This window comes from Myotis nattereri (genome assembly GCF_964212035.1).
Source record: "Myotis nattereri genome assembly, chromosome: 1".
Taxonomy (NCBI): Eukaryota; Metazoa; Chordata; class Mammalia; order Chiroptera; family Vespertilionidae; genus Myotis; species Myotis nattereri.
The window spans coordinates 221810282-221836973 of record NC_138075.1 but is presented as its reverse complement, the minus strand read 5'-3'; positions in this window follow the sequence as shown (position 1 = coordinate 221836973).

The following is a 26692-nucleotide window of genomic DNA, read 5'->3' as shown; positions in this document are numbered from 1 at the left end:
AAGAACAGAGGATACATTTCAAAGAAGCAGTTTATGCTGACAAGTTAAACCAAATTACTTTGGCCATTTTGCCCTTAGCTTTCCATGACCTACAAAATATAGGAGCCATCCACATGCTGTCAAAATCTGAGTTTCTCAGAAAAGGGTAAGTCTCAACCCTGTTGAGTTTGATTATACTGTACATAGACGGGCTAGAGCTCTGAGGAGAGTCAAACATTCACATTCATTTTGGAGAGTCAATGTCTGCGAAAAGTGACTAACTAAGCAGCTATAATAATCCCAATTGAGAGTACATTTACATTTTTCTAATAATACAATTCATGTAATTCTTTATGTAAATCTTTTCCACACACTTCCAGATATTTGGCTCCCATATGCTCTATAAAATCTCTAAAACGAGCTCAAATTTTTTATCAGTTAATTTCTTTCCATGACCTCTAGAAGTTATGCTGTATCATAATTTTTCCTTCATTTTCCCCATCTTCCCCCCCCCCCCCCAACAAATGTAAGGATTATTATTTTAAAATGTTTCTCACATATATTCTATCATAGTTTGCATTTTGTGACTCACTACCTCTTTATTTCTTACTAGAAGCCCAGTGCACAAAATTCATGCATGGGAGGGGGTGTCCCTCAGCCCGGCCTGCGCCCTCTCGCAATCTGGGACCCCTCGGGTAGGGTCCCTAGGCCTGGCCGGCAATCAGGGCCTATCGGGGCTTTCCTTCCCCCGGCTGCGGGCAGCTGGCCCTGCCCCTGCCTCTTCCACTGCTTGCCATCTGTGCAGCACTGCCCCCTTCCTCCCCCACTGGTCGCCTCCCTCTGTGTGTGACAGGTGTGGGGTGTGCTAGCTTGGCTATTTAGGCCTCCTTCTGCGGGGTGATCGCTGGACGGCACTGCACACCTGCTTCACCGTCGCTGGCCAGTGGCCTGGGCCTCCCTCTGTGAGGTGATTAAATTGCAGGGCCCCCAGATTGATCACTGTGTAGAGGGAGCTCCCCCCCCACCCTCCACAGCGCCACTGGCCTGGTAGCCTGGGCCTCCCTCTGTGGGGCAATCATGGGCGATGGTGGGGCCCCCGACCAATTGCATCACACCCGCCTTGGCTGGCCTGGCACCAGTGCGTGTCATAGCGTGGTTGTCTGGTAGTTCGGCTATTCGGTTGCTTGGTTAACTTGCATATTATGCTTTGATTATTATAGATTTTCTATTTGGTGACTCAGAAATAAGGCCAAGCTTCAATACAAAGGCAAGTAATTGCCATAAGGTGACCACTGTCACAATTTCCCCCAAGGAGCTCCATCTTGTTAACTGTTTGAAATCGCCTAGCACCTTTTTCTTAAGGGATTTAGCATTTAGTTATTTTTCAGTGCTTTTTATGATGCTGACAAATTACTTTATGTTTGAGTAGAGTTCTCGTAATATCTGTGACAGCAGTTCTGTCAAAACACTTGAAAAGTGTGCTCACTCATTATGGAAATTTTGAAAGCCCATGTCCCTTCAAAAATAGTGTTTTGCTTTGGAAGCTATGCAAAACAGCTCAAATTTGGGAACGTCATTGGGAACAGTCCTTAGAGAAGCCATTTTCGTTTTCTAATTGGAGAATCCAGGACAATGTGAGTGAAGCCAGTGGACGCAGCATCACTTTGTCTAAGACGGTTCGAACAACGCCTTCTAAAAGGTCCTAGCAATGTATCCGCTGCTTAAAGCGTTGCAGCGCCTGAAATGCAAAGCATTGGGAATCCAAAGGCTGAGGTGATCCTTTCTGCCAGAGGACAGAGGCCAACAAGCCAACCCCACATGGTCTGCTTGGAAGCCCTGCGTTATTAACAGCCACCTGCATGTCTTGTGTGGCCCTTTCTGTGTGTGAAATAGGGCCAGCACTGTGTGAGTACTTAAAAGCTCCTTTCACAAAATTTAGAGTTCTTATTGAGACATGCCCCTGCAGCACAGAGAATGAGACAAACCAAAGTATTCATGGCCAGCCCCTCCCCCTCCTCATTTTCTTATAATATGTGTGAGCAATTTACAACCAAGTTGGCATGATGCCATACCAGCACACAAGAAATGTTTATTGTAGATTTAAAAATGTTCTGTAATTCACGAAAAGAAGTTCAGCTCTAGGAGCTAAGAAAACAATGTCGTGTGTCTCCATCAAGATCATAGTCCTAAATTTATTCTGAAATCTAAAGGAGTCTACTCCCACAAATGCTAAGTCCCCAGGCCTCACATTCAGAAGTTTTATTATTTCTTCTTTAGGAGAAACTATTCCTAAGCAGATATTTAATGTGTGTGTGTGTGTGTGTGTGTGTGTGTGTGTGTGTGTGTGTGTGGTTTTCAACTAGGAAGTAACTGGTAAAGTTACCTATCCATTAATTCTTGTAATAGGCATGAGTCTTATAACCAGGTGATGCTCCCTTTAATTCTGGGTGATAGCATGGCTAGTTTAAGAGAACATATGTGTTTAGCCCATAATTTTAGAAGATTACACAGATCACCAGTAGTGTCCAAGAGCACATTTTCTTGTTGTGTCCTTATGTTTGGGGGTGTTATATAAGGAAATCTAGATTATTATAGAGGGGAAACTGGTCCTGATACCTTCAGAAGTCCCTTCGAGCTCTTAGATTCCACGATTTTGTGAGTTTTAGTTTTATTTATTTTATTTTTATTTTTCAACTACAGTTGACATTCAATATTATATTAGTTTCAGATGTACAGCATAGTGGTGAGACATTTATATAACTTACAATGTGATCCCCCAATAAATCTGGTACCCACCTGGCACAACGCATGACTATTACAATATAATTGACTATACTAGTATTCCCTATGCTGTACTTCACATCCCTGTGTCTATTTTGTAACTGCTAATTTGTACTTCTTTCACCCAGCCCCCAAACCCCCCCTGCCCCCCGAGTTTTAGTTTTAAAACGCTGTATGCAAGTCAGTGAAAATATGTAAAGCTACTCTGTAAATTCATATAAGAATATTCAAAGATCTAGAATTAAAAAAGTTTACATTTGCATTAAAAATTTCTTTAATGATTTTGCTTCCTACATATTGCACCTGTAGAATTCGTATCACTGCTCTACACGCTCTCTACTTCCCACAACACAGAATCCTTTCTTTTGAGATTTCAAACCTAACTTCTCAGAGGTTTAATTTAATACTTCTTCCCAAATGTAACTGGTGTGTTCAGGTTGGTATAGAAATCATTGATATTCCCAAATGTAACATTCTGAATTCCCACAGGCTTGTATATTAGCAGATAATCCATCCAATCTTGCCTTAGAGACTCTCTGCTGATAGCCCTATAATCCCCGGGGCCTTACTGGCATCTAATTGATCACTTCTGTTTTTTTTCTTTTTTTTTTTTTTTTCTGATCACTCACAAAAGCAGCCAGAACTCACTCTCTGGTTCTTTTGAGTTCAGAGGACTTGGTAATCCCAGAATATCATCCCTTGTCTGTGTTGCTCTTGTTCCTGATGCCACAAAACCCAGTGTGGGTCTCCGTGTGGCTCTCCATGGCCGGGGGCTTCAGTACCTGAAATGTGCCAGGCCTCTCTGGAGCTTGGTGTCTGTGTCCAGTTGGTTTCAGCTGTAGAGAGAGGAAGAAGTCTCTCTATTGTCCAGTCTTCAGACTACATTTTCTGGTTTAGGATTACTTTTTTCATGGGATGATTGAGAGGGAAGATGTATCCCCTGCAGGGAAGTCCTCATTTCCCACCTCGGAACGTGGTTTGGCTTCAATGGACCTGACAAGACAATTAGGAACTAACCTGATATGAATCATTACAGGGTTATGGGGTCATTATCACTGTCAACTTCTTAAGCATGGACAGTCTAATGAAGGGATTTACTGAGTTGATATGTGCATGGGGAAGGAAGTGAAAGTGTATTGAAGTCTCATTTTTTCCCCTATTCAAGACTATATTTTCTAATTTTTAAAAATCCCAGTATCTCAAAATTTTATACCTCCAAAATGACTCCCAATTCTAAAACACTCTGTTTAACAATGATTATTATAAATTGTACACAGGTTTGGAATTTATTCACCAATAGTTGTGTGGTTCTGTTCACTGAAATAATATATATGTGGTATCACATTTCATTAAGACCATAAATATTTATTTCATGTCTACAATGTGTCATCAGAGTTATAGATCCTCTGGAGACCATGAAGAGTAGGAGACAACTCTGAATAAAACTGTTTGCATTTGAAAACCCGGAGTACAGGGGTCATAATAATTAATCACAATACAAAATCAAGAGATACGACAACAATAAATGTGAAACTGTTTATTAAAGATTGTTTTCAAAGAAGTATAATAAAATTCTATGGAAATATAGATAAAACTGACAATTATTTTAACAGCTGTGAAAATTAGTATGACAAAGAATTTGAACACTATTGCTTATAGAAAAGAAAACAGATTTCTCAGAGAATTTCTGCTTTCCTCTTGGCTATGGCAGAATGTTGCTCTCTTGCCTTCTTTTCTTACTCTCCCCAAGCTGTAGTACGAAAACAATCCTTTTATTAAAAGAACTAGAAATGTTTTGATGCAGTAGTTCAAGCTGATGAAGCAAGATCTATGGATTCATTGTTTAAGTAGTGCTTTACATAATTAGAAGGTACGGTTTCAGGGATGTTGACACTGAAATAAAATTTAATTGCCGATTTCATTTACATCCATGACTACTGACATGGAGAGATTAATTCTTTTGTTTCAAAAGTAGATGTTTGTTGCTTTTTAAATTGTGCTTTGCAACATAAACTAGAGATTTTATTTGATTTCATGCTGCTACCAGAAATGACAGGGAACTAATATATTTTTTTTTAGTCACGTAGTACTTTATGTAGACACTTTCCATGCATTCCCTCACTTAATTTTCACAACTCCAGGGGAAGCTTCTCTCTATTCATCTATCCACTCATTGACATACCCAACAAATGTTTATTGAATGTTTATCGTACATAATAATGGCAATAATAACAAAAGGTGTGCCTTGGGAGTAAAGGGAGAAGTCTGTGTCCATGATTTCAGTGATTGGAAAGGCAGAGGGCTGGTCCTGGACTTAATATATCACTGGTGCTAAAATCCCTGCTGACCCCAGTCTCAGGGGAACTATTGTAGAAGACTGCAGTGAAGACAATGATCAGGGATTTCCCAGGATGCTGCAGTTTATTGTCTATGCTATATGGACAGTCAATATCAGGAAAGAGGTCCTTTTGCACAGGCTGATGATATTCTCTCACAATGGTAAATGAGATGGTTGTTGTGGATAGAGAAAGCAGTACTTGTAATCTGAGGGAACCCCTAGGAATTAGCATGGACTGAGAGTTACAGCATGGGACTTGAGATGTACTAATTAAAAAAAAAATTTTTTTTTCAGGAACTCAGGGCCTTTATTTATTTAATATGTGCTTGTTTTTTTTTTAATTGATTTTTTAAAAAGAGAGAGTGGAAGGGAGAGGAAGAGAGAGAAAAAACATTGATTGTCTGCCTCCTGTACAACCCCCCCTGGGGATCAAGTCTGAAACTAGGGCATGTGCCATGACAGGGAATGGAACCTGCAACTTTTTGGTACACAGGATGGTGCTCAACTGAGCCACACCAGCCAGAGTGAGAAGTACTAATTTAGATTAGAAGAGTGACATCACTGTGTACCCCAGGATAATAAGGTTGGATGAAAGGGTTATATAAATGTGAAGAAAGTGAAGTTTTGAAAAGTCATTCATTGATAAGCAAAGAAACTTGGATTCAAATCCTGGTTTGTACTACTTTCTTGGGCAACATTATTTTAATTTATTTTTTAAATTTAAGTATAGTTACTATACAATCATACATCGGTAATATTAGTTTCAAGTGTACAATATAGTGATCCAATATTTTTACACTTTATAATGTGATCACCCCACTCATTCTTTTTTTTATATTTTATTGATTTTTTAGAGAGGAAGGGAGAAGGATAGAGAGTTAGAAACATCGATGAGAGAGAAGCCTCGATCAGCTGCCTCCTGCACACCCCCTACTGGGGATGTGCCTCCAACCAAGGTACATGCGCTTGACCGGAATCGAACCTGGGACTCTTCAGTCCCCAGGCTGACACTCTATCCAGTGAGCCAAACCGGCTAGGGCCACCCCACTCATTCTTATAATCATCTGCCACCATGTAAACTTACCACAATATGATTGACTATATTCCCCTTCCCCTTTCCCCCTCAACTCCCCAACTTCTCCCTTCTGGTAAACATCCCTTTGGTCTTTGTTTCTATGACTCTATTTTTGTTTTGTTTTGCTTGGCAACTTTTTAAACCATTTGTAGACACTTATTTGAAATGCTTGCCTTGGAATTTGCTTTTGATACTGCAGGAACAAAATCTGTATAAAGTGGAGTATATTTTTGTAACAGCAAAATAGTGAGTAAGTCATTTCAAGTTGTACTCTGACTCTCTGTCCTTTGTTCATATTGTACTATTCACATATTAAGAGACAGAATGTCTCTATGACTTAATTATGATGAGTATAATAATTGAAAGTAGGTGATTATATTGTGCCAGAGGAGATAATTAAAACAGGAATTGCACTATTAGCTGGGCTTTTAGTACCATGCATTATCCTTATGAAGGATGTTGTTACGATTACAACTATACGTTGCTCAGATAAACATATATATACATAGTCAACACCAGGTCAGAGGGCATTAAGATGTACATTAGAGGTAGAGGCACCCCAGAGATATGAATACTTTGGAAATTTTACAAATGTAAATACAGGTCCCATTGACTTTGTTTTTGACCAGTAGTTTCAGTGTCAGTAGGAATGACAATTCTTCCTGTACCTACAATTTCACAAACTAACCATATCTGTGTAACCGGCATCCAGATAAAGAAACAGAATATACTTGGTCCTAGAAACCCCACTGTGCCAATACATATCCTGATTTTCACTCCATTGCAATCTTTAGAGGAAATTTTTAAATTTGTCTCTCATGTTCTTGATTACTTCTCCATGTTTGCTAATTTTCTTTCCACCAGAAAGGAAAATACCTCCACATTATAATTTTTTTTGCCCTATTACTTCTTAACAACTTGAAGTCGTGAACAGAAGAGAGAATTTAAAACTACATCCAGCCCAGGAACATGAAGCTAACACAACAGCATCCTATAGGAAGGCAGTATTCTTTTCCCCGAAAGAGACAGAACATAACGCTGAGAAATAACATAGTACTTCACTTTAAATAGATTTGAGAGAATGGTGCTTTGTGTCTTCAAGGTAGCTTATACACAATCTAATGACAAAGTTGCTATGGAAACTACTGAATGATAGAAAAAAAACACTTGCATAAAATTTGTATAATTCATGGATTTCTGAGAATTTTCAGCTCTATAATTATAATACACAGAACTTCTTGCCCAGTGGGCCAATTTTGTATTTGGTAAACATCTCTTTTTGTCTATAAGTGCTGAAATACTTCTTCTGTTGATTGAATTACTCTGGAAAACCTGCCTGGAGTTATCAACATTCTGTTTTGAAGGTTTGAAATTGTTAACTATACTATTTTTATATAGAAATGCACACACATATTTTTCACTTATTTAAAGAATCAATAAAGCCCCATAGATAATTTATATTACAATATAAAGGTGTTGTTTAGCCCTTTAGAAATTTGACAGGGACAGATGAGCTGTGGCAAACAAGAAGATATAATTTAGAAATTAACACATTACACATACTAATTTTCGACTGCAAACTGGAATTAAAAACAGTTTAGAAAAGATGGTAGGAATCTATGTCCTAGGCCACAGCTATTTTCACCCTCCTTTTCAAAAGACCAGGAAGCATGAATTCATTAACTCGAGAAACATTTATTAAAAGCTTTCTTTGTTTTAGTATTCTTCAGGCACTAGTGTATAGCTGAAAACAAGACCTTAGGAGCAAAATTACTGTACATTTGAGCAGTGTTAGATGATAAACAAACAAAAATACTAGCTTGTCATAAGTGCCAAGATGAGAGTCAAATAGAAGGGCTATTTATTTTGCTAGTGCGTGGTCACAAAGGGTCTGACCAGGAGATTCCATTTGGTCTGAATCCTAAATGGCTAGAAGGAGGCAGGTGGGTGAAGATGGGAGAACAGCACCCACAGAAAGAAAAGGCTAAGGTAGTGTTCTAGGACAGTAACGGTGAACCTATGACATGCGAACTCATTTTTTTGGTTGAGTTTTCTTTGTTAAATGGCATTTAAATATATAAAATAAATATAAAAAATATAAGTCTTTGTTTTTTTAAAAAAATATATTTTATTGATTTTTTACAGAGAGGAAGGGAGAGAGATAGAGAATTAGAAACATCGATGAGAGAGAAACATCGATCAGCTGCCTCCTGCACATCTCCCACTGGGGATGTGCCTGCAACCCAGGTACATGCCCCCGACCGGAATCGAACCCGGGACCTTTCAGTCTGCAGGCCGATGCTCTATCCACTGAGCCAAACCGGTTTCGGCATAAGTCTTTGTTTTACTATGGTTGCAAATATCAAAAAATTTCTATATGTGACATGGCACCAGAGTTAAGTTAGGGTTTTTCAAAATGCTGACACGCCGAGCTCAAAAGGTTCGCCATCAATGTTCTAGGACATGGTGGGCTCATTTCTCTCTCCCAAGAACTGTATGTTGCTTTTGGTGCCTGGTACCCACATCCACATGAAATTCAGGGATCACCCCATTGTTGGACCTTTGGAGTATGACTTTAAAAGGGGAGAATCGTTTTGCCCTTTTTGTTGACTACCTTCTCTGCAGGCATAGTTGATGCTTTGAGGTGATCTTTCCCTCCTCTCCCACAGAAACAGAAGATCTAACAGCTCAGCATGCACCCTTTTCCTTGTATATCTTTGCTTTTTCTTTTCCTTTCCAGCCTCCTCCTTGCTGGCTAGTATTCCCTTCTTTCTTCCCTCCTCTCCCCCTGCCTTTCCTTCTTACCTCCTTCCCTGCCTTTCTTCCTTCCTCTATTCCACAAATATCTTTGAAATGCCCAGGGTGTGTGCACACGAGGAAGGCACAATGAAAGAAGTTTCATGGGAACAGATTCATCCGTTGGAGTTCACCAAGAACAGGTGGTCCCCATCCAAGAAATTCAAACACACAGCTTGCTTCAGCTTTGGCTGATTTTCTGAGGCAGAATTTGAAGGTCCCAGATTCCTAAATTTCAAAACACAATAACCTCTTCTGTTTGTTTCACTTATTACAGCAAATGTCTCTCATTTGTGAGATCAACATTTTTGGCGTGTGCATTTTGAGGTGGGAGTGTGGGGGAAAGTGTTATGCCAACAGTCAGGGGAAAGGAAACTCTGTTCTTTATGTATGAAAATAGTGACTAATTCCTTTACATCAGGTTGGCCTTTTGATATTGGCTTTGAAAACTTAACTCATTGGTGGGGGGAAAAGACAACAGACAGGCAAGTGAAACCATAAAGAAGTACAAAGTGGAGCATGTGATAAGGATAAATGTTAAGACCTATCATAGCATCGAGCACATCCAGACAGGAATATATTTTAAGCATTTTTATAGAAATTGTGTAAGTGGGTAGGGAAGAGTTACTGAATCTGTTTGACCCACTCTGGACTTGCATTTCCTAGCCTCTGCTCTTCACCAGTGTCCCTTGACTTGCAGGTGCATCACTCCAGTGACATGGCCATGCTCCTCTTGTGTGTGTTCACACCGCCTTTCCTCTATGTCTGTCTCTGTGTACAGATACATCCTTTTTACAAGGACATCAGTCATATCGGATTAGAGCCCATTTTAACTTGATTACCTCTGTAAAGACTGTTTCCAAATGAAGCTACATTCTGAGGTCCTGGGAGTTATGGCTTCAACATAATTCAAACCATAATAACCACATAACACGGATGTTTCTGGTCCATGGGCAGCTTTCCTCTCCACGATGATTTAGGAACCAGACTTCTCCCACTTTGTGGCTCTGCTGTCCCTCAGACTTTGACATCAAGTGTGTCCAGCTAATGAAAGCAGGGAGTGAGGGTGCATTACCTCATTTCCAGGGCGGCCCAGAGGTGGAACACATCCTCTCTCCTCACTCACCACTGGGGAGGACTGGTCCCCAGGCTCCACCCAGATGCAAGGAGAGAATTTGAAGTGCATTCTGCTGGGCAAGGCTTCTTAAGCCATTTGTGGTGAAGAGCTGGTGTTTCTCTGAACACTTCATCCCAGACCAGCATTTTATACACTCTTATTAAAATGTATTATATGTAAAAATGAATTTTAAAACATACCAAAGAAAAGCTTTTTTGATCATTAAGATTTAACAGACATAAAAAATTACTCAAGTTCCGTGTTTATAAAGACTCAAACTCCCCATTTCCATGCTCACTCTCACTGTGGACCACTGACAGCTGGCAGTTGGGCCCACACTTTGAAAAACATTGCCTGACACTGTGGAGGGGAGCGGTCTTAGTCACTTTAGGCCACTATAACAAAACAGTGCAGACAGGGTGGCTTACCCAGCAGGTATTAGTTCTGGAGGCTGGGAAGTGAGGACTCTTCCCGACCAGAGAGCGATCCAAGTCCCATCTCATCCTCTTCTTACAAGGGTACTAGTTCCATCAAAGGGGCTCTACTCTCATGACCTCATCCAAACCTAATTGCCCCCCAAAGGTTCCACCTCCAAACACCATCACATTGGGGGGTAGAGCTTCCATATGAATTGGAGGAGGGTACAGAAGTATTGTATTTATTGCTTAGATGATTATTTCTGCCTTACTCTGATAACCCCTGCTACTTACCCCACCCCTGCCTTAACACTTTATTATATTGGAATTATTTGTTTGGCATTTGTTTTTTACTATTCATCCCCTGGACTCCAAGTTCTGTGAGGGCAGGAACCACATTTGTCTTGTTTATGCTGTGTCCTCAGCACTTGGCTGAGTGCTTGGTATAAAGTTGAAGATTATTAAATAGTTGTTAAAATTCTGTTTCTGGTCTGTACCTGGAATAATCCCTAAGAAAATATGTTTACCTAAAATTTGTGAAATTAATTCATGGAACAGAAGCTCTGTTATTTTAAATGTTGTCCTCATGTCTTGTTGATCAAACCCTGGTGCTCTCTGCCTGCATAATGAAGACAGGAAGGCTTTCCTTGGAAGAATGAGCTTACTGACATGACAAGCAGGTGGTCAGGCTGCGTGGTTGTCGTGGGTTAGGGCAAGGAGAGTGGCAATAGTTGTCAGAACTCGGACTGCACACAAGAAGAATGATTTTGTAAGCAAAAATAAGAATATCCTGCTAGAGAAGTAAATATTTAGAAAAAAGGAAAAGGCCCAGGTAGTGGCAATGAGAACTCTCCTAGGAAGATAGAAAAATAAAAACTGTAGATAAATGATGCTAAAAACATGTAGCTGTGGAGAATGGAATGCCGTTGAGTTCTGAAAAGGATACATTTTGTGAGTTTTTTAAATGCCAAATTCAGATGTGGCCCCATTAGTCAAGCAAGAATCTAATAAAAGACTCAAGTAGAATTATTTACAATATTTTTCTCCAGCAGCTGGAAATTATTGTTCTTCAGTAGAGAACTTGGGTGGACTTTTTCTAATTTGTATCTTAGAGTCTTTCTCAAGAGTCTGGTTGCTACATACAGAAAGGAATGTATTAGCATACACACAAATAGCTACCATTTACTGAGAGCTCACTTCTGTCTGGTACTGAACTATGTACTTTATATGCTCTCTACATTTAACTTCCACAACAGTTCTCCAAGGGAGATTCTATTATTTTCTCCATTTCATAGGCAAAATAACTAAATCTATAAAAAGTTAAGTGATTTGCCAAAGTCCCAGAGCTTGTAAGTAAGGAATATATACCCAGTTATTAATAACTTTTTATTTTAATACCAAACTCAATCATCCAAAAGTCATGCTTTCCTCTAAGGACAAATGACCATAGATGTCTTAAAAAAAAAAACCCCAAACCCAATATATTTTTATTGATTTCAGAGAGAGGAAGGAAGAGGGAAAGAGAGATAGAGACATCAATGATGAAAGAGAATCATTGATTGTCTGCCTCTTGCACGCCCCCTAGTGGGGATTGATCTGCAATCCAGGCATGTGCCCAGACCAGGAATCGAACCATCACCTCTTGGTTCATGGGTCAATACTCAACCGTTGAGCCACACCAGCTGGGCAACCATAGATAATCTTTTAGTTTTAGAAAAAATGACATCCTCTGTAAACATATTTTTTCTTATTGAAACTCTTTATATTATTATTATGTGATCTTATATTAGGTTATGTTGTACTATACCATATTGTGTTGTTAATTTTTGGTCATAATGATTTTCCTAACTGGTCACTGTTTGAATATGACATCACTTCACATTTTCCGAGTCAGAGGAAGAAGAGATTTAGATTAACAACGCCCAAGATTTCATAGGCAACCCACTGCTCTCACATAGTACGTACCCTCAGGAGAAGCTCTTGAGCAACAGAGAAAAATGTTAAACTCCAGCGATGATAACCCAGCAAAATATGATGTTAAAACAATGTCTATGGAAGATGGAATTCTGATGGAATAAAAGTTATTGCTGCAAGAAAGGAGACGATAGTGACTTTCAATAACTCAATTTCTTTCCAGGAGCTAACATATGTTTTAAATTCATAAGTTTTGTTGTGTTATTACTTGAGTTTCCTGTTTAGCAATCGCATTGATTTAAGATGGTTTGGCCTTCCCTTCCTCCTTAAAGCGAGAACTAACTCAGGTTGTGTGTTCCTTTCCTTCCTTTCCTTCATATCCTCAGGTGTGTGACAGATGTGCACCCCACTCGCGTGGCAGGCATCCTGGGAAGAGAGCCTGGAAGGTACCTTGCTTGGCCTAGTGTCTGGGATACAGTAAACTAAGACACAATATGAGGTGCAGCCTGAAAGTATTAGTGTAGCTTGCTCTGGATGCACAGATGAGGGAATTCGTTGTATTTCTGTGGATGAGGGAAGGCTTAACACAGGAGGAGAAACTGAAGCTGTACTTTTGAAAGCACCAGACCAGCAGTTCCATGAAGACAAAGTGTAAATCTATTTTTACCACCATATTACCCAGAACTTACGACCATGTTTGATACACAACAAGCACAAAATAAATATTTACCAAAAGAATGAATAAATGGATAAATGACGGAGAAACCACTGTGGCATGGAGGAAAGACATAAGGACTGTGGAGTTGAATATTCTAGGTTTGCTTTCTTTCTGGGTTTGCTTCTGACCAGCGATGTGGTCTTGGTGAAGTCACCTAACCTGAATATTAGCTCCCCCACTGTGAAATGGAGAGAGCAAAGCAAATGTTCAGATACCATCGTGAATGTCAAATGAAGTCAAATATATCAAGTACAACAAAATTAGGAAATTAATATATTTCAGGGTTTTTTTTTCAATCCTGAATTTATAAAAATTTATTTAATAATATACCTTTAAGCATCCTACATTTTACAGTGGCTCTTTCAGATTTTCCAATTACCATTTCAATAAATCTTTAAAGCAAAAATAAACTTAGCTACCACTTATCCTATCTAATAAAAGAGAAACATGGTAATTAGCATACATCCGCTACCCTTCCCATTGGCTAATCAGCGAGCTATGCAAATTAACTGCCAGCCAAGATGGCGGCCGGCAGCCAGGCAGCTTGAAGCTAACATGAGGCTTGCTTGCTTCAGTGACGGAGGAAACCAACGTTCCCCGCCTGCCTGGCCGGCCTCTGAGCTTGCAGTTTGAAACATTGTTACAAATATAGAAGCTAAACAAAACCCCAGAAATCTGCTTTCAGACCACCGGGATCTCAGAGCTGGAGTTGATGCAGTGCTTCGATTATAGAACCCAAACAAACCAGATACCTGTTTTCAACAGCAGAGGCCTCAGAGCTGGAGCCAGAGCTAAAGCTGGCCCAAAATAAAAAAAAAACAAAGAAAAAAAGGAGCAGTTGGGAGCTTCAGTCACCCGCCAGCCTGAAAACAGCCCTCAGCCCCTCACCCAGACTGGCCAGGCACCCCAGTGGGGACCCCCACCCTGAAGGGTGTGTGACCACCTGCAAACAGCCATCATCACCTCATCCAGGCTGGCCAGGCACCCCCAGTGGGGACACCCACCCTGATCCAGGACACCCTTCAGGGCAAACCAGACGGCCCCCACCCATGCACCAGGCCTCTATCCTATATAGTAAAAGGGTAATATGCCTCCCAGCACCAGGATCAGGGGAGCTGCGAGGCCTCCTGGCACGGGGATCAGCGTGACAGGGGGCAGCACCCAAACCCCCTAATCGCTCTGCGGCTCTGTGTGTGACAGGGGGCGGGGCCACAACCTCCCTATCCACCCTGCTCTGTTAGTGACAGGGGAAGGCGCCCCAACCTCCTGATCAGCCCTGCTCTGTGCCTGATAGGGGGGAGCTCCCCAACCCCCTGATCGCCCTGCGGCTCTGTGTGTGACAGGGTGTGGTGCCCCAACCCCCTGATCGGCCCTGCTCTGTGTGTGACAGGGTGCGGTGCCCCAACCCCCCCCCACGGGCTCTGCTCTGTGTGTGACAGGGGGCGGCACCCCAGCCCCCTGATCAGCCCTGCTCTGTGTGTGACAGGGTAGAGTCATAACCTCCTCATCGGCCCTGCCCTGAGTGTGACAGTGGTGGCGCCCCAACCCCCTGATCCGCCCTGCTCTGTGCGTGACAGGGGGGAGCTCCTCAACCCCTTGATCGGCCCTGCTCTGTGTGTGACAGGGTATGGAGCCCCAACCCCCCTGATGGGCCCTGCTCTGTGCGTGATAAGAGGCAGCGCCCCAACACCCTGATTGGCCCTGCTCTGTGCATGACAGGGGGTGGCACCGCAACCTCCCCATCGACCCTGCCTTGAGTGTGACAGGGGGTGGTGCCCCAACCCCCCAATCGGCCCTACCCTGAGCGTGACTGAGGGTGGCATCGCAACCTCCCGATCCACCCTGCTCTGTGCATGACAGGGGGCGGCGCCCCAACTCCCCAATTGGCCCTGCTCTGAGCCCGACCAGGGGCTGCACCTAGGAATTGGGCCTGCCCTCTGCCACCCGGGAGCAGGCCTAAGCCAGCAGGTTGTTATCTCCCGAGGGGTCCCAGACTGCGAGAGGGCACAGGCTGGGCTGAGCGCCCCCCCCCCCCAGTGCACAAATTTTTGTGCACCGGGCCTCTAGTTATTATATAGTTAGTGGTGTTATATAAAAATATTTTTCTCTCATAAGGACAGATGTCCTTTTTTTTGGCTCATCTTAGGCAATTTTGATAAATCCAAAAATGTGAAATCATTTTCTAAGTATAAATATTGATATTTTTCCTTATAGTTGTCTGAATTTATTTGAAAGGACATGTTCAGTGAGTCTAATATTATGATATATGAAACTAGACTTTCAGAGGCACAAAGAGCTGATCACAAGGTATCCAGCCTTTTCCATGATTTAAGACCTAGTGCCCATTCAATCTCCCTTTCATAAACACTGAAACCCGGCATTTGGTGTTCTAGCAGTGTTAATAAAACACACTCTAACAAACAAATTTAAGTAAAAAGGAATTCCATTTTTTGAAAGAGAGACAGGAAGGGAGAGGAATATAGAATTGAGCCCACTATGTGGGCATGTACCCTGACTGGAATTGAACCATGACCTCTTGGTTCCTGGGTTGAGGCTCAACCACTGAGACAGACTGGCTGGACAGGAATTTCATTCTTTACTTTCATTTCTAAAAATATTCAAAATATTCAAATATATACTGCAGTAGGCAATATTTTAAGATGGCTGCCAAGACCTGTGAATATTACCTTACTAACCAACTGACTTTAAGTTAATCAAAGGGAGAATTATCCAGAATGGGCCTCACCTAATCAGACTAGCTTTTAGAAGAAGAAGTAGCCTGGAAGAGAACAGAATGACCCATGTTGTGAGTTGGCTATGAGACATGAGGCAAGGAACTATGGGAAACCTGTAGACATTGAGAATGGTTCCCAGCCACTGACAGCTAGCAAGAAAATGTGGACTTTTCAGTCCTCCAACCACAATTCTATCTTTTCATGATTAAAACATGTTCATAATCCTTTTGGTACTTTGGGGATAGAAATAGGATCAGTACAATCCTGGAGATGTATTACTTGAAATTTTTATATCATTCAGACTAATCCTCTAACACAGTGGTTCTCAACCTTGGCTGCACATTAGAATCACCTGGGAATCTTTTTAAAATCCTGATTTCTGGGCCTCATCCTCTGGAAATTCTGTTTCTTTGTTACTAATGTTGTGGCCCCATCCCATAACAAAGAAGCAGAATTTCCGGAGGATGAGGCCCAGAAATTAGGATTTTAAAAAGATTCCCAGGTGATTCTAATGTGCAGCCAAGGTTGAGAACCACTGCTCTAGCATCTCTCACCATTATGCAATATAACTGCAAACAGATTATTTGGTTGAAGTGCCCTTTAATCTTTCCTAGATCCCTGTCAGACTTTTATGGAAGTATTGTGTTCTGTGTTAGTCTCAGTCTATTGATGGTGATGCTGCCTCGCTGTCTGCTTGGAATGCCTGCGGGCACTCACCTTGGCCTGCACTGCTTGTGGACAGTCCCCACTGACATTTCTCTACCTGGAGCCAATGTTGTGGCAAGAGCAGCCCTTCTGGTTCTTACTGTAATTGAAAGATGCACCTCGGCAACAACTATCAGGGACATTGAAAAAACAAGGTTTAATACTCAACTCTGGAGTGTCTTGCACACCCAGGATGACAGAGCGAGGTCAGGGGGGCGGGGGAGAGAGAGAGAGAGAGAGAGAGAGAGAGAGAGAGAGAGAGAGAGAGAGAGAGATGCCTCTTAAGCCTGTGGTTGGGGTGCATAGAGTTTCTTGGGTTCACTCTTTATTGATTAATTTAAAACATAAGATTGGAGATTAAAGTGGAAGGAAAAGGCAGGGTCAGTCAAGCAGTCATTTATCTAAGTCACCCAGTGCTTTCTAAGAAGGGAACTTCACAGCTGGGTAGGGTTGGCCTGGCTGTTTATCTAGTGGCTGGCAATGTGTTTATTAGAGATGGATGTTTCTGAAATAGATACCTCAGCAATCAAAAAGCTTAATGACAGGCACTCACACGACAATAAAAAACGCTAATGGTCAGACACTTACACGTCAAATTGCCATTGTCTTTGTCGCTTTAGTTGTTTGCTTTATCCACTAGATTGTGATTCCTGGAAGATGAAGATTTGGTTTAGTTTTTCTCTGAATTCCCAGTTCCTGGAATAGGGCCTAATAAGCAAAAGGCATCCAACTGATGTTTTCTGAACAAACGAATGAAGGTAATAATGCCCGACGGTTGTGGGAAATTGGAAGGGAATAATGGGACTGTAGACTAAACATAGAACTGAGAACTAGAAGTTTGGAAAGAAACTTGAAGAGATTATTTCCAAAGTTCTCATTAGTTACATAGTTGGTTAGTCACAAACCCAAATGTGGATATGTTGGCCGACTTCTAGTTTCTGCTTTTACTATACCAATGTAGTTAGGAGATGTTTAGGAAGGACATCTTAATTTTTATTTATTGATTGATTTTTGAGGAGAGAGAGAGAGATCCATTTGTTGTTTCACTTATTTATGCATTCCTTGTTGATTCTTATATGTACCCTGACGGGATCAAACCCACAACCTTGGTGTATCTGGATGATGCTTTAACCAACTGAGCTCCCTGACCAGGTCTAGGAAGGAAATCTGAAGGAGAGGTGACAGACAGGAGCAGGAGACAAAATAGAATAGGAAGTTCCAACTGAACTCCCCTCTGGAGAGGGGAGAGGGCTGGAGGCTGAATTAATCACCAGTGGCCAATGACTTAATCAATCATGACTACATGCTGTAGACTCCATAAAGCCCCTGAGGTATGGGGTTCAGAGAACTTTGGGATTGGTGCTGGGAGGGTGCACACCTGGAGAGGGCACAGAAGCTCTGTGCCACTTCCCCCATACCTTGCCTTATTGCGTCTTTTCCATCTGGCTGTTCCTAAAATTTATAAGAAATTGGTAGTCTAGTAAGCAAACTGTTTCCTAAATTCTGTAAGGTGCTCTAGCAAATTATCAAACCTAAGGGGGGGGGTGTGTGAGAACCTCTGATTTATAACTGGTGGGCCATATGCGCAGGTGACAACCTGTCTAAAGAGGGACTGAGTGCTTACCCTGTGGGCTCTACCCCCGGGTAATGTCAGAATTGAATTGTAAGACACCCAGCTGGTGTAAGAGAATTGCTTGGCTGGAGAAATCTCACACACATCTGGTGTCAGAACTATTGGAAATAAAGTATGGAAAAGAGTTTTTCCTTTCAGTACCCATACAATGGATTTCAGTAGGGTTCATTAATGGTCCTAATTCTTCACTTCTCCATATATACAGGGTGAGCAAAGATAAGTTTACAGTTGTTTGTATGGAAAATAATACAATGACTAACAAATAATAATAATACAAGAATAAACTCTGTTTCGCATACTCACAACTGTAAACCTACCTTTGCCCCACCCTGTACATGCCCATTGCCAAGTGACTTTGTGGTTTACCCCATGAAAGAGGCAGAGTGTATTTCCCTACTCCTTGGTTTTGTGTTCAGACACATGCCTTTACCAACAGAATGTTAACAGGCATGAGGTGACCAAAGGCTTGAAAGAAGCCTGCATGATTGAGTTTGCTCCTGTTACCAAGAGCAGGATGATAGACAAGCAGAGCAAGAGACTACTTTCTACAGTTGAGCCCATTCTAGGGTCTTCTGACTTTGGATGTGTGTGAGCCAGGGTGAGGGCAGTAAAACTGCTCAACTGAGCCCAGTGCAAATCAGTCTACCCACAACCATGAGAAGAAGACTGGTAAGTCTTTATTATTGTCTGCTGCTGAGATTGTGATATAGTCCTATTGTAGCCATAATTAACTTATAATGGATTATAGCCAGAAATGGGAAATACAGATGATGGGGAGGGATGTTGGCAAAGTTTTCTAGGAAAGGAATTGTGGGAGTTCAGGATTGCATTTCAGTGGCAGGGCAAAGCCAGCGAAATGCCGCATTTGCATGTTAGACTTATAGGGGTGTCCTTTGACACCTATTTCAGTTTTAGATGGCAATATCACATCCTAAAAGTGATTAAATTACTTTCATTTTACAAGGACCAAAGAATCGTGAACCAGCACATTTCCTGAAGTATGCTATGCAGACTAGATAGGGATAAGTGGGAAATAAGATAAATATGTTTCTGACTCTTAATTATTTCTGTATAGTTGAAAAATTAGAGGAAAATCCACTTTATTAAAAGATGGAGAGCTCAGAGTCATTTGTGATATTTGCACAATGAAGGGCATTTGCTTTATGGGGAGAGATGCCACTTTACTCCATCAACACATTTGCCTGTATAATTAGAGAACTCACCGCTGCCAAATACATTATTGACTTTAAATTATGGGAGAAAATTGAAATGCTCTTGGCTGGAAAATTTTCAAATTTCTCTTGATTTAAATCGAGAGGCTCAATCCTGGGCAATTGCTCCTTTCTTTCTTCTCTCCTTCTGTAGCCAAGTCCTCTACCTCTAGCATCCTTAGATCTCTTTTCTTTCATTTCTTTGCCTCTGGCTAGGAATTTCCTTCCTTCACCTTCACTATGATCACATTCTTATTCTTCTTATTCATAACTCTTCTCGCATCTCTTTTGTTCCAAAAAATATACTGAATTTAGGTGGGTAAAAGCCAGGATCCCCAACTATCTGAGAAGAAACCAAACTGCTATAGTAAGGAGATCCCAAACTAGAGGCTCAAATAAAAGATAAATTTATTTCTCTCTCATTTAATGTTCCAGATAGAAGGAGTAGTCTAAGACAGGAAATTCCTTACCAAGTCAGCCAGGAATCCAGTTACTTCAATCCTGTTGCCCCGCTACTGACTCGGGTGTTGTTCACATCTGCATTTCTGATGCTGGTATTTTATGGCCACATTGATGTTTCAGTGTTTAGGAAGAGGAAAAAGGAAAATCAGAGGGAAAGTGATTCCCATTTAAGAAAGTGATGTAAAAGTTGCACGCATCACTCCCCTTTATATTCCATTGATAATAACTTAGTCACATTGCCATATTTAACTGCGAGGCAGCCTGGGAAATGTTGTATCCAGTTGATTGGCCACAGGCCATGCTAAACCATTTTGGTGGGGATGGGATATTAAAAGGAAAAAAAGGAGAGACTGGACATTCAGGTTATTTAACAGGCTCTGTCACAAGGATTCTTTAATTTCCCTAGAAACGCACACATGTTTATTGCAGGAGTGCTTTTCTGTAATAGCAAGATTCTGGTGCTGGACCCATCAACTAGGCAGTAAATGGCCCCCTTCCTTAACTGAACCTGTCAACTAACTACTTAAAACAAAAAAAATGAAGACATTGTATACCTATAAAATATATTGGACAAAATTATAGAATGTATTATTTTCCTTTAGAAATATCGATTTGAGCCGAGACTGGTTTGGCTCAGTGGATAGAGCGTCGGCCTGCAGACTGAAAGGTCCCAGGTTCGATTCCGGTCAGGGGCATGTACCTGGATTGCGGGCACATCCCCAGTGGGGAAGTGTGCAAGAGGCAGGTGATCGATGTTTCTCTCTCATCGATGTTTCTAACTCTCTATCTCTCTCCCTTTCTCTCTGTAAAAAATCAATAAAAAAAATATATATATATAAAAAGAAATATCGATTTGAAAAAAAAGTTCAAGTAAAAGTTTGTCAAAGCATCCTATATAATAAAGAGGTAATATGCAAATTGACCATCACACCCTTGCACAAGATGGCCACCCCCATGTGGTCACAAGATGGCCAGCAGGGGAGGGCAGTTGTGGGTGATCAGACCAGCAGGGGAGGACAGTTAGGGCTGACCGGGCTGGTAGGGGAAGGCAGTTGTGGGCTACTTGGCTGGCAGGAGAGGGCAGTTGGGGCAACTGGGTCAGCAGGGGAGGGCAGTTGGGGGTGATCGGGCTGTCAGGGGAGCAGTTAGGCGTCAATCAGGCTGGCAGGGGAGTGCTTAGGGGGTGATCAGGCTGGCAGGCAGAAGCAATTAGAGGCAATCAGGCAGGCAGGTGAGTGGTTGGGAGCCAGCAGTCCCGGATTGTGAGAGGGATGTCCAACTGCTGGTCAGACATCCCCCGAGAGGTCCCAGATTGGAGAGTGTGCAGGCTGGGCTGAGGGACACCCTCCCCCCCCTCCCCCAGTGCATGAATTTCATGCACCGGGCCTCTAGTATTAATATATTTTCTTATCTCTAACTAGAGGCCCGATGCACAAAATTCATGCAAGGGTAGGCCCTTGCAGCCCTGGCTGCCTCGGCCCTTGAAGCCCTGGCTGCCTCATGGCTCCTCGGGCCTGCTCCCTGCCCTCTGGTCATTCTGCTGTCTGGTCTAATTAGCATATTAGCTCTTTATTATATAGGATTCTGTGCCACCAAATGCTAAAGCATCTTGGAGTTGTTTTTTCCTTATATAATTGCAACAATAAAGATCCTCATATAATTTTCTAGTTTATCTGGAAAAACTTTGTTGGGGGGATTTGAAAGGAATGGAACCTTTTCATTGCATTTTGTTCCATCTATTTCTTTTTTTTTTCTGTTCTATTTAATTCCACACTACTGAGTTCCTCCCTCCATCCCTTCCTTTTTTCATCCCTCCTTGCCTTCCTCCTTTCCTTCTTTAGTTTCTATTATAGCAATTAAGGTTCAGTCAGGAAGCATAAATTATTCAATTATTTATTATTAAACAAATCTATTGAAGTATAATTGATTTACAGTAAACTGTGCATATTTAATGTGTAAAATTTGATGTTTTGACATATGCGTACACCTGCAAAAACATCACCACAATCAGGATAATGAGCATCTTAATCACCTCAGTAGTTTCCTGTGCCCCTTTATAATCTCTCCTCCCCAGCCTCATCCTCAGGTAAGCACCGCTCTGCTTTTTGTCACTGTTGATCAGTTTACATTTCCTAAAACTCTATGTAGATGAAACAATGCAGTATGAGTTCCTTTTTTCCTATCTTCTTTCATACATCGTAATTGTTTTGATTTTATCCATTTATAGCATGTATCAATAATTTATTCTTTCATATTGCTGAATAGTTTTCACATGTAGATGTATCACACTTTATTTAATCACCTGTTGAGGGACATTTGGGTTGTTTCCAGTTTTGGGCTATCTACACTAATAAAAGAGAAACATGCAAATTAACCAACAGTCTGCCACTCCGCCATGCCGCTACACATACTAGCCAACCAGAGTGACTATGCAAATTAACCCAACAAAGATGGCGATTAATTTGCATACACAGGTGCGGAGTGAAGACTGAAGACGACTGAAGATGGTGGCGACCATGGAGCTGGAGCAAGTAGGAGGCTTGGATTGCTCCTGGTGAGGAAGGAAGCCAAGCTTCCTGCTGGCCCTGGGCTCCGCTCAAGGAGTGGCCCTGGCCTCTGCTAGAGGAGCTGGAAAAAAATAAAGGAGAGGTTCTGGCAGCACCCATAGCCACAAGATGGTGGCGCCCAGTCCCCTCAGCCCCACTGGAGTGCCCGGTCCTGTCAGCCCCGCCTGCCAGCAACCCTGCAGAGAGCAGACAGCAGGGCCTGCTTGCCTGCTGGCCCTGTCGCCGCAGCGACCTAGAAGTAGGCCCTGCTGTTTGCTCTCTGCGGGCACACTTGCCTGCTTGCCACACTTTCCTCAGTCCCACCGGCCTGTTTCCAGCGAGGCCTCTGTGAAGATCCCACCCTCCCAGCACGCCTGGCTCCGGAGGAAGTGGGTGGCACCATAGGCATTGCGGAGGGCAACCCGGCTCCTTGTGTGCTGAGGGCCTGGGAGGACCCCACTGACAGAGGTTGCACTGCCTGGCAAGGAGGCAGTTGCAGTGGCAGAGGCCCCCTCTAAGCCACCACCCTCACTCTCACCCTCGCCCTCACTGCTGGCTGATCCCAGGTGCAGCCTCCTGGCCCAGAAGGTGCACATTGCAGGGACAGCCACCATGGCGGGCCACATTGACATCCTCCTGGCTGCACTACGTGGGTTTGCAGATCTGCACAGGCCTCCGCTGAGTGCATCCTCTCCCCCACCCTCATGTGTGAATGTTCCCCAGCACTGTCACCCATGCCTGCCCGCAACAGTACGGGACCATGGCGTGCGCATGTTCCCCCCGCCCCTCTGCTGCACTTCCCTCAGTCCCACTGTCCCTGAAATGCTCTCCCTGACCTGTTTCCAGCGAGGCCTCTATGAAGATCCTGCTCTCTGAGCTGGCCTGGCTCTGGAGGAAGTGGGCGGCACCACAGGCATCCTGGTGGGCAGCCTGGCTCCCTTTGTGTGTGGAGGGCCTGGGAGGACCCCCACCAACAGAGTTACCACCTGCCCAGCGACCAATGGCCCTGCCCCTTCCCAGCCAGGAAAGAGGAAGAGGGAGGCAGGGAAGCCTGGAGGACTGCTGAGAAAAACAAGAGACTGGGTGAGATCAGGCCAGCAGGGGAGGACAAGAGACTGGGTGAGATCAGGCCAGCAGGGGAGGACAGTTAGGGGTGATCAGACAGGCAGAAGCAGTTGGGGGTGAGATCAGGCTGGCAGGGGAGGACAGTTAGGGGTGATCAGACAGGCAGAGGCAGTTGGGGGCGATCAGGCAGGCAGGCAGAGGCAGTTATGGTAGATCAGGGAGGCAGGCAGAGAGGTTAGGGGCAATCAGGCAGAGGCAGTTAGAGGAGATCAGGCAGGCAGGCAGAGAGGTTAGGGGCGATTAGGCAGGCAGGCAGAGGGGTTAGGGGCAATCAGGCAGAGGCACTTAGGGGTGATCAGGCAGGCAGGTGAGCAGTTAGGAGCCAATTAGAAAGGGTGCAGGCTGGGTTGAGGGACCCCCACTCCCCATGCACGAATTTCATGCACCAGGCCACTAATTATAAATAAAGCTTCAGTGAGCACTCATGTACAGGTCTTTGAATGGATATATACTTTTATTCCTTTTGAGTAAATACCTAGGCTGGAATAACTGGATTATATGGTAGGCATAGATCTAACTTTTTAAGAAACTGTAAAATGTTTTCCAAAGTGATTGTACCAGTCTTTTTTAACTTTTGCCTCTCCAATAGTGGTATCTCACTGTGGTACAATGACTAATGTTGCTGCACTTTCACTGGCTTATTTACCATCTGTATGCATTATTTGGTAAAGTGTCTTTTTTATTGATTTTTGTTTGGGTTTTGTTTTCATTTTTTTCCAAGTGTTGCTTTTTGTTTATTGATCAGACATAGTGGCTTTGATTTCTAGATGTGTTTTCTTGTTATTTAACTTTGGGATTTTAAAAATATATTCTAGATACAATTTTTTTTAGGTGTATAATTTACAAATATTTTCTCTCATTATGTTGCTCATCTTACTCGTGTAGCAGTGTCCTTCAAAGAGCAGAAGGTTTAAATTCAAATGGAGTCCAATTTATAATTTTTTCTTTTATTGACTAAGAGAAATGTATTATATCTGAGAAATCTTTGCCTAACTAAAGGTTCCAAAGATTTTTCTCCTGAAGTTCTATAGTTTTAGGTTTTACATTTAAGTCTATGATCAATTTTGAATTAATTTTTGCATTTGGTGTTGTTCCAATCCATTTGTTGAAAATAATATATTTTTTTCTCCACTGAATTGAATTTGTATTTGTGTTGAAAATGAGTTTTCTATACATTTGTGGGTCTATTTCTTTATTCTGTTTTATTTGTGTATAATTATGTCAACACCACGCTCTCTTTATCACTGCATCTTTATGTCATGAAATCAAACAGTTTGTTTTCTCCAACTTGTCCTCCTTTTTCAAAGTTGCTTTGACTATTATAGGTCTTTTGCATTTTTACATGAAATCTAGAATAAACATGTCAAATTTTTGTTAAAAATTCTATTTGGATTTTGATTGCAATTGCTTTGAATTCATAGATTAATTAAGGAAGAATTAACATGTTAAAAAATAGAATCTTTTGTTCCATGAACATAGTATGTCCATTTATTTATGTCAAACTCAATTTTTTAAAGTAATGTTTTGTAATTTTTATTGTACAGGTTTTTCATATATTTTGTCCCATTTATCTCTAGGTATTTCACATATTTTGAATCTATTGTAAACTGATTGTTTTTAAAGTTTACTTTCTGATTATTTATTGCTAGTGTATAGAAATATAATTGCTTTTACTTGGTTTATCTAGTGTACTAAAACTTGCTAAATTCATTGATTGATTATAGTAACTTTTATAAATTTACTAGAAGCCCAATGCACAAAATTCATGCAAGAGTAGGCCTTCCTGCTGGCACTGGCTTCCCTCTGGCACCTGGGACCCAGGTTTCCTTTGCAGAGGGAGGCCCTGCCCACTTGCCGCAGCCCGCCTGCCACTTTTTGGTTGCCTGGGCCTCCCTCTTTGGGGTGATTGTGGAGCTCTCTACCCATAGATCGCCCCACCAGCCAGTGGCATGGGCCTCCCTCTGCGAGGGGATCATGGGGCAATGGCGGGGCCCCCGACCAATTGCATTGCACCTGTCTTGGCTGGCTTGGTGCCAGTGGGTGTCATAGCATGGTCATTCAGAAGGTCGTCCGGTCTAATTAGCATATTACACTTTTATTATTATAGACTGTACTTTCTACATAGATGTTTATTATCCACAAATAAAGGCAGTTTTACTTCTTCCTTTCTATCCTTAATATTTAAAAATTTTAAATATTGCCTTTTTTCACCGGCTAGAATCTTGAGTAAAATGTTGAATAACAATGAGGAGAGCAGACATTCTTGCTCTGTTACTAATCTTACAGAGAAAGCATTCAGTCTTTTCTCATTAAGTATGATATTAGTTGTTGGGTTTTTGTAGGTGCCATTTACTCCTTTTATTCCTAGTTTTCTGGTAGGTTTTTTCAGGAATGGATATTGCATTAGGTTAAATGCTTTCCTTGCGTTTGTTAAAATGATAATGTGGCTTTTATCTTTTAGTTTGTTAATGTTTAGTTTGTTACAAACATTGTATTCCTGTAATAAACCCCCCTTTTATGTATAAATATATATTTTATGTATTATTAAGTCATGCTATATTATCCTTTTCATATATTGTTGGATATTGAATAGTAGCTTTATTGGCATATAATTTGAATACCATTAAGCTCACCTATTTAAAGTATAAAATTGAATGATTTTAATTATCTTAGAGTTGTACAACAATCACCATAATCTAACTTTAGAATATTTTTCATGACCCGCCCCTCCCCAAAGAAATCCTGAACCCATTATCGATCTCCCTCATTCAGCCCTTCCACACAGCACTAGGCAATCATTAATCTAATTTATGTTTCTATAGATTTGCCTTTTCTAGACATTTCATATATTAAAGCATACAATATATTGTCTTTTGGCTTCTTACACGGTGCATATTGTTTTTGAAGCTCAGCTACTTTATAGAATGTGCCAGTTAATAGTTAAATAATAGTTAATTGCTGGAATATACGGTAACTATGTTTAACATTTAGAGCAACTAAAAACTATTTTCCAAAGTGGCTGCTCCATTTTGAATCCCCACTAGTAATGTATGAAGGGTTGATTGGATAAAATTTGTTCAGAATATATTCATCTATGCTCACAAAGGGTTATCAGTTGTTTTCTTGTAATGTCCTGTCTGG